This window comes from Neofelis nebulosa, chromosome 3 (genome assembly GCF_028018385.1).
Source record: "Neofelis nebulosa isolate mNeoNeb1 chromosome 3, mNeoNeb1.pri, whole genome shotgun sequence".
NCBI classification, from domain to species: domain Eukaryota; kingdom Metazoa; phylum Chordata; class Mammalia; order Carnivora; family Felidae; genus Neofelis; species Neofelis nebulosa.
Window position 1 is genome coordinate 99,235,067 of NC_080784.1, and position 10,450 is coordinate 99,245,516.

The window sequence follows — 10,450 nt, forward strand, 5'->3', positions numbered from 1 at the left end:
CAGCACAACACTGGTAAACAGTCATCTCCTTATGCTGCATGTCACAGCTGATGGAGTCCTACTGATCCTTTTCTTTTACCATCCACTTGTCACTCTCTTTTATATAGCGGTGCTTTAGGGCACAGTGGAGGGCTTGGATGTTGAACAGTTTTTCCCACTGAGCATCTGTCCTTGAGACTGTCATTCGTGTGTTATTTACTTTGTTGTGTAGCATATCTTCAGGCATGCAAAGAGACATAGTGCATGTAATCAGAGTCAATAAACTGCTATGACTTCATGAGTAGTATCCAACTGTACTATCTAGCATATGTGAAACTAAGTAGCTCAAATTTCCAAACTAAATACAAAGTTTTAACAAAAAGGTACTACACAGCACTACATTACCTTTTGAGAAGAAAACTAAAGAGGAAGAAGTCAAAATAATATTCAAGAAATTCAGTAGGTACTTAAAAATACTAAGATCCTACATCTAAATATACTCAACTATGTTATTCCTTTCATCTTCCTGTCAGAGTTTGTCTCATTCCAGTTCCTTTCATGTTGCCTTTCTATTTCATTGTCTTCCTTGCTTCTCCCTTGTCAATTTAGAGGAATACTAGATTCCGTATGTTTTTATTAAAGAAATTGAAAGTGTATGAAAGTGTTCAGAGAGGCAGACAGTGCATTAAATGACTTCTAGAGCACTTTAACTTGCTGAAACAAAGAGAATCATTCCTATGTAATCATTTGAGAAATTGAGTATTAAAAGTATTAGGAAATAGCACTATTATTAATTGACATTCAATAATTTAATTTTCCCATCTCTTTACTAGATTTTACATTTAATGATTCAAAAGTACTGAAGATGTTTTTATTTTTTAAAAATATTTTTGCAAGTGTCAAGGCTCTGCATTATGTAGTAGTAACTCTTATAGTGGAAGTAAAAAATGCACCTGGAAGTAACAGAAAATTATCTTTAAGGCTAAAGAATTCCAAGGAAATAAATCCCTAGTCATTTTGTTATATGAACAAAACTCATTATTTAAAAAGTCAAACATCTGAAGAATACAAAATATAGAGATATTTAGAAATACTAGGAAGATTACTGATTTTTTAATTTATTTTTTAATCTAGATTTATTCCATGTTGCCTTAGGCACAGAATATAAAAACTTGTTTTCTTCATTAAATAGTTATTAAGGTTCTTTTTGTTTATATCATTAAAATTTGATAGAAAATGTGTCTTTCTTGCTGAAATACACAGAAGCCAACTCCATAATTTTTTAATATAGACATTTTAATTTGTCCTATTAATAGAATATGTATAGAATATGTTAGGAATGCCACATGGATTTGAACTTTATTCTGTCAATCAAACAAAACAGATTTCAATGTGATTGAAGTTGGTGAAAAATAATTTCTTGTTAGAAGGGTACAAGCAGAATGGGAAATAGCCACTAAACTTTACTTTCACTTGAATTAATCTTTTTTTAAATGTTTATTTATTTTTGACAGAGAGAGAGAGAGAGAGAGAGAGAGAGAGTGGGGGAGGGGCCGAGAGAGGGAGACACAGAACTCCAAGGCTCTGCACTGTCAGCACAGAGCCCGACGTGGGGCTCAAACCATGAACTATGAGATCAGGACCTGAGTAGAAATCAGACACCTAACCGACTGAGCCACCCAGGTACCTTGCTTTTTTAAAAAAACAAAACACCTCTTTCAGAGAGAAAAATGGGCATCAGCAAGATAGAAGAGTACATATCCCAGCCTTCATCTCCTCACAGAAAGCAGTTAGATAGCTTATTCATGAATGAAAATAGCTCTGGGAAAGCTCAGGAGTCCAGTTAATGAGCTGCAGCAACACAGTGGAGGAAACAAAACAAAAAAACCCCAAACCCTAAGAATAAACAGAAAGTGTAGGTGGGACAATTTCATCTTGCCTGCATCATCCCATCCCCTATGCTGGTACAGTTCCAACACCATGAGTTCCTCTGATAAGGAAAAAGGAGAGCAGCATGAATGATCACCTTCCCTAGTCTTATGGGATATTGCCTGAAGAATCTGCTTTGATTTTATCCCACCCAGGCTGCTGGGGACATTGGCATAGCTGAGATGTCTGGAGACTGCTAGGAACAAAGAAGGGTGGGGACCATCACTTTAGCCATGTGTTGGGTGTAACAGGATCCCTAATGGCCTGCTCTGCAGAGAATCTCACTGGCCTTTGCCACTGAGGACCTCACAGTCCTTGTGGCTGCCATGGACATCCAGTAACTTTCACCACTGAAAACCCTGCAGTGTTGAGTATTGTGGACCACACCAACCTGCTCTATAGAGAATGCCAGTAGCTTTTGCTAGTGAGCCTTTACCAATGCCAGTGAACAGTGATTGCAGCCACCATGGACCTTCTGCAGTTTCACCAGTGAAAATCCTACGTTTTTTGCCTTTACAGACTACAGCTGCCTGAGATGACACCTCCCTGGAACCAGTCCACCTAATGCTACTGCAGGAGCCCTGGCCCCAGGAAACAGTGTGGCCAGCATGTGTGCACTCAGTTTGCCTGAGCCCCTGCCACCAGCTCTGGCTCCTACTGCTATGTGTAAGCCCATGTCTAACCAGTGTGGTCATGTATGCACACACATGTAGCCCCAATCCTTACTGTTGGTCCCCACTACCGCACACATGCTCACAGCTATCCTTAGTAGCCACACACATTTATGCCACTAGTCTTGAAATCTTGTTGCCTACTTAGGTGTGCTCAATAATGGGCCTGGAGGGATTTCTGAGGACCCACACAGTCATTGTATACCACAAAGGATCCACAGAGTTGTTTAAGTGCAGACCATAACAATCTGAGCCACCAAGTCACTGTGACCCCAAGACCCAGAGCTACCACTCCTCACATTTAGAAACCTGCATTCCACCAGACATGGTGCCACAGCATGCTCCTGTATAGTCTCCTAGTCAGTGCCTCTGTAGTCCCTCCCCTCAGGTGAAGGTCTTTCCTTAATGAAGATAGTATAGAGAGTCTGGAAGTGGTGATTCCTTCTCCAAATGTGCAAGTACCAATGTAAGTATGTAAGGAACACAGTAAATCAAGGAGATGTGATACCACCAAAAGAATACAATAAACTTTCAGTAACTGACACCAAAGAAATGGAGATCTGTGAGGGGCCTGACAAATATTTCAAAATGATTGTTCTAGAGAAGCTCAGCAAGCTACAAGGGAACACAGATAATTTAATAAAATCAGGAAACAACCTAAAAACAAAATGAGAAATTCAACAGAGAGAAAACATTAAAAAAAAAAAAATCAAACAGAAAGCCTGGAGCTGAAGGATACAAACCCTGAACTAAATAATGCACTAGAGAGCTTCAACAGCAGACTTAAGAAGAAGGATCTGTAAACTCCAAATGTAGGTCATTTGAAATTATCTAATCACAGGAGGAAAAGAAAAAAAAGAATTAAAAAATAGTGAAGAATGACTACACGATTAATGGGATCAAAGGAACCAATATACACATTATGGGGGTCCTAGAAAGAGAAGAGAGAGAGGAAGGGACAATAACCAGGGTACCTGGGCTCAGTCAGTGAAACTTCCGACTTTTGACTTCGGCTCAGGTCATTATGTCATGGTCATGGGATTGAGCCCCATTGAGCTTGGGATTCTCTTTATCCTTCTCTCTCTGCCCCCCTCCCCTCAAAAGATAAAGGAACATAAAAAAAATAGTAACAAAAAGCTTTCCTAATGTGGGGAAAAATAGATATCCAGACTCAGGAGATTGACCCCAAGACACACTATAATTACACTATCAAAAGTCAAAGATAGAGAAATTTGAAAGCAGCAAAAGAAAAGCAACTTGTTACATATAAGGAAATCCTCCTCATTAACACTGCCAATGGATTATATCAATATAAACCTTGCAGGCCAGTCGAGAGTGGGATGGTATATTCAAAGTACTGAAAGAAAAACATTGTCAACTAAAGAGTACTCTACTCTGCAAAGCTATCCTTTAAAAATGCAGGGACATAAAGTGTTTTCCCAGAATAAAAACTTAGGGACTTTGTCACCATTAGACTTATCTTACTTATAAGAAATAGCTAAAGAACTTCTTTAAATGGGATAGAAGACACATAATACATATGAAAATATAAATCTCACTGGCAAAGGTAACTATATAGTCAAATACAGAATAATTTAATATTGTAATGTGGTATACAAATTACTTGTATCTCTGATATAAAAGTTAAAAGACAAAAGTTTAAGAATAACTAAAATCACAAAAATTTGGTAACAGATGCATATATAAGTAAACTCTGACACAAGAAAGTGTGTGTGTGTGAGGGGGGTAAAAGTACAGAGTTTTTGTATTCAATTAAACTTAAGTTGTTATCAAATTAAAATAGATGGTTATAATTTTGCAAGAAGACCTATACACCTCTCAAATAACATAGAGGAAAGAACTATAGTAAATACACAATAGATAAAGAGAGAGGAATCAAACTGTTAAAAAATAATCAAATAACAAAATAAGACAGCAAGAGAGGAATAAAGGAATTGCAAACAGAAAAAACAGTTAACAAAATGGCAATAGTAAATCCTCATTTATCAGAAATCACTTCAAATGGATTAAACTTCCCAATCAAAAGGCATTGAGTAGCTGAGTGGGTAAGATCCAGTGAAATGCTGTCCACAAGAAACTCACTTTAGATGTAAGGATAAACAGAGACTGAAAGTTAAGGGATTAAAAAAAAAAAGTATTCCATTCAAATGGTAACCAAAAAAGAGCAGAGTTAGATATAATTATATAAAATGAAATAGACTTTAAGTCAAAACTGTTCCAAGAGTCAAAAGTCATTTTGTAGAGATAAATGGTTAATTCATGTAAGAAGAAATAACAATTTAAAAATATATATACTCAAGTTTACAGCACCTAAATATATGGACAAATATTTTCAGAGCTGAAGGAAGAAATTGCCAAGAATACAAAAAATAGTAGGAGACTTCATAATCCTACTTCTAATAATAGAACACCCAGTCAGAAAGTCAATGAGGTAACAACTTATTTGAGCAACACTATAAACTAAATGAATGTAATGGACATATGCAGAACTTCCCACCCAAGAGTAGCAGAACATACATTCTTCTCATGTACACACAAAAAATTCTCAAAAATACATCATGTTAGGTCACAAAATAAGTCTTAACAGATTTAAGAAGATTGAAATCATATTATGTGTCTTCTTAGAACACAGTGAAATGAAACTAGAAATCAGTAACAGAATGAAACAGGAAAATTTACAAACACATGGAAACTAAGCAACACACTCTTAAACAACAATTGGGTAACAGAGGAAATCAAAAGGGAATTTAAAAAATACTTTGAGACAAATTAAAATGAAAATACAACTTACCAAAACTTATGAGATGCAGCAAAAACTATTGACAGGTAAGTATATAGTATTAAATACCTACATTAGAAAAGATAAAATATCATCAATTAAACAACCTAACTTTATAATTCAAAGAACTAGAAAAAGAAGTAAAAACTAACCCATAAGAAAATAATAAAGATTAATTAATTAGTTATTTAATTTATTTATTAAAAAGAGAGATTAGAGAAAAAATAGAAAAATCAGTAAAATGGAATTGATTTTTATGAAAAGATAAACAAAATGGACAAACTTTTAGCTAGACCAAGAAGAGGGAAGACTGTAGTAAATAAAGTAAGAAATGAAACAGGAAATAATATAACTGATAACTGATAATAAATCATATTACTATTATGAACAATTCTATGCCAACAAATTGGATAACCTAAATGAAATAGATAAATGCCTCGAAACATACAACCTACTAAGAACTGAATCAAGAAGTAATAGAAAGCCTGAACAGACCAATAAAAAACAAGAGATTGAATCAGTTATCAAAAATCTTCTAACAAAGAAAAGCCCAGGACTAGATTGCTTCACAGCTAAATACTATCAAACATTCAAACAATTAATACAAACTCTTAAACTCTTCAAAAAAATAGAATAAGAAGGAACATTTCCACATGCATTTTACAAAGTCAGAATGCTGATTCCAAGCCAGACAAAAACAAAAAAACAGAAACAAAAAAGCACCCCCCACAACATGCCAATATGTCTGATGCACAAAGATTAAAAAATCCTTGATAAAATAGGAACAAACCAAATTCAATGATACACAAAAAGGATCATACAAATGACAGAGGGATTTATCCTGGGTTGCAAGGATGGTTCAATAGATGAAAATCATTAATGTGATAATAAACCACGTTGACAGAATAAAATACAAAAACCACGTGATCATGTCAATAGATGTAGAAAATTGTTTGACTAAATTAAAAATACTTTTTATGATTCAAAACCCTCAATAAAATAGGTATAAAAAGAACTTATCTCAACACAATAAAGGCCATATATGGAATATCTGTAGGTAACATTATTATCAATGGGTAAAACAAAGATTTTCCTTTAAGATCCAAAAGAAGGCAAAGATGCCCATTCTTGATACTGCTATTCAACATAGTATTGGAAGTCCTAGCCACACAGTCAGGCAAGAAAAAGAAATGAAAGACACCCAAATTGAAAGGGAGGAGGTAATGTTATGTCTGTTAATGACATGATCCTATATATAGAAAACCCTAAAGACTCAATGACAACAACAACAAAAAAACTATTAGAATTGATAAGGTCAGTCAAGTTGCAGGATATTAAATCTAAATGCAAATATCAGGGGCATTTTTATACACTGATAATGAACTATCTGAACAGGAAATAAAAAAAATTAAATGCTATATTTGCATTTACAACAATAACAAAAATTAAAATACTTAAGAATTAACCAAAGAAGTGAAAGAATTGTACACTGAAAATCATAAAACACTGATGAAAGTAATTTTAAAAGACACAATTAAATGGAAAGACATTCCATGTTCTGGATTGGATAATTAACATAGTTAAAATGGCCATACTAATTAAAGCTTCTATAGATTCTATCCGATCCCTACCAAAATCTCAATGGCATTTTTTGCAGAAATAGAGAAAAAAAATCCTAAAATTCATATAGAACAACAAAACATCCTGAAGAGCCAGAGCAGTCTTGACTAAATATGACAAACCTAAATATGACAAATATGGAGTCATCACACTTCTTGACTTAATACTATATAGACATACCTCATTTTATTGCACTTTAGTTGAAAAGCAGCACAGATATTTGTGTTTCTTACAAATTGGAGATTTGTGAAAACCCTGCATCAAGTAAGTCTATCAGTGCCTTTTTTTCCAACAGTATTTATTCAGTTCATGTCTCTGTTTCACATTTAGGTAGTTCTCCCAATATTCCAAACTTTTCCTTTGTTATTTATTGTGGTGATCAGTGATCTTTGATGTTACTGTTTTAATTGTTTGGGGGCTCCATGAGCCATGCCTTATAGGACAGTGAATTTAAATGTGTGTATCTGACTGCCCCACCAACCAGCTTTTTGCCTGTCTTTCTCCCTCTCCTCAAGCCTACTTGCTCCCTAAGACAAAACAAATTTGAACTTAAATCAATTAATAGCCCTATAATGGGCTCAAGTGAAACAAAGTATTCAAGTGAAAGGAAGAATTGCCCATCTCTAACTTGAAATCAAAACCTAGAAAAGATGAAAGCTTAGTGAGGAAAGCAGGTCAAAAGCCAAGACAGGCTGAAAACTGAGCCTATTGTAGCAAATAGCCAGGTTATGAATGCAAATGAAAAGTTCTTGAAGGAAATTAAAAGTGCTACTTCATTGAATACACTATTGCTAGGAAAGCAAAACAGCCTTCTTGCTGATACAGAAAACGTTCTAGTGGTCTGATTAGAAGATAAAACCAGCCACAACATTTCATTTGGCTGAAGCCTAATCCAGAACAAGGCCCTAACTCTCTTCAGTTCTATGAAGGTTGAGAGATGCGAGGAAGGTGAAGAAGCTAGCAGAGGTTGGTTTATTAGGTTTAAGAAAAGAAACTGTGTTCATAACAGAAATATACAAGGTGAAGCAGGAAGCGCTGATGTAGAAGGGGCAGCAAGTTCTCCAGAAGATCTAGCTAAGGTAATTAATGAAGGTGACTACAGTAAACAACAGATTTTCAATGTAGATGACATAGCTTTATATTGGAGTAAGATGCCTTCTTGGACTTTCATAGCTTGAGAGAAGTCAATAGCTGGCTTCAAAGCTTCAAAGGAAAGGCTGATTCTTGTTAGGGGCTTATGAAGCTGGTGACTTTAACCTAGAGCCAATGCTCATTATTCTAGAAATCCCAGGGCCCTTAAGAATTATGATAAATCTATTCTGCCTGTGTTCTATAATGGAGCAACAAAGCCTGGATGACAGTGTATCTCTTTACAATATGGTTTACTGAATATTTTGAGCTCACTGTCGAGATCTAATGATCATAAAAAAAGAGAATCCTTTCAAAATATTATTGCTCCTTGACAATGTACCTGGTTACCTAAGAGCTCTGATTAAGATGGACAATGAGATTGTTGTTTTCATGCTTCCTAATACAACATCCAGTCTGTAGCCCATGAGTCAAAAAGTAATTTTGACTTTCAAGTCTTATTATTTAAGAAATATTTGTAAGGCTATAGTTGCCCACAGGTAAGGATTCTACTGATGGATCTGGGCAGTAAATTGGAAACCTTCTGGAAAAGTCTCACCATTCTAGATCCCATTAAGAACATATGTGATTCATGAGGTCAGAATATCAACTTTAACAAGAGTTTGGAAGAAGTTGATCCAGCCTTCATAAATGACTTTGAGTATTTTAAGACATCAGTGGAAGTGCAGATGTGGTAGAAATAGTAACAGAAATCAGAAGTAGAGCCTGAAGATGTGACTGAAGTGTTAAAATCTCATGATGACAGTAACAGATAAGGACTTGCTTCTTATGGACGAACAGAGAAAGTAATTTCTTGAGATGGCATCTATTCCTGATGAAGATGCTGTGAAAATTGTTGAAATGACAGAAAAGAATTTATAATGTTACATAGTTGATAAAGCAGCAGCAAGGTTTGAGAGAGTTGACTCCAATTCTGAAAAAAAAAAAATGTTTGTGGGTAAAATAGTATCAACGGTAGGTAGTCCATGTTACAGAGAAATCATTCATGAAAGGAAGTCAATTGATGCAGCAAACTTCATTGTTGTTATTTTATGAAATTGTTACAGCCTCCCCAACCTTAGCAACTACCACCCTATCAGTCAGCAGCCATCAACACTGAGAAAAGACCCTCCACCTGCAAGAAGATTGTGACTCACTGAAAGCTCAAATTATGGTTAGTATGATTTTAGCCACTAAAGTATTTTTTTAAGCTTATTTATTTTGAGAGAGATAGTGTGAGCTAGGAAGGGGCAGAGAGAGGCAGAGAGCAAATCCCAAGCAGTTCATACTTTAAGCACAGAGCCCGATGCAGGGCTCAGTCCCACAAACCATGAGATCATGCCCTGAGTGGAAATCCAGAGTTGGACGCTTAACCAACTAGCCACCCAGGCGCTCCGCCAATGAAGTATTTTTAACTAAGGTGTGTACATTGTGTTTTGACATAATGCTGTTGCATGCTTAATAGACTACAGTATTGTGTAAACATAATTTTTATGTGCATTGGGAAACCAAAAAAGATTATTGAGTCATTTTATTGCCTCAATCTGGAACCAAATTTGCAGTATCTCCAGGGTACGCCTATGTTACAAAGCTATTGTAATCAAAACATGATAACAGCATAAAAGAAGACATGTAGACTAATGGAACAGAGAACCCAGAAATAAACCCACACATTTATGGTCAACTAATCTATAACATATAATAACACATAAAAGATAGTCTGTTTAATACATGATATTTCAAAAAGATGGATATACACATGCAAAAAGAATGAAATTGGATCCCTATATTACACCATACACACACAAAAAAAACAACTTAAAACATATTAAAGACTTACATGTAAAACTTTAAACTATAAAACTCCTGAAGAAAACAGAGCAAAACCTTCTAGACATTGATCTTGGTAATGATTTTTTGGTTATGACACCAAGTGCATGGGCAACAAAAGCAAAAATAGACAACTGGGATTACATCAACCAAAAAAGCTTTTCCACAGCAAAGAAAATAATCAATAGAATGGAAAGGTAACCTGTGGAATGGGAAAAATATTTCCAAACCATCCAAATTATATAAATACCTCATACAACTCAATACCCAAAAATACAAATAACCCAGTTGAAAAATGAGTTAAAGACCTAAATAGACACTTTCAAAGAAGAAATCCAAATGGCCAGCTGGTACATGAAAAGCCATGCAACTTTTCTAATCTTTAAGGGAATGCAAATGAAACCAAAATGAAATATCACTTCAAAGCTATTAGAATGGCTATTATCAAAAAGACAAAAAATAACAAGTGTTGGTGAGGATGTGAAGAAAGGGT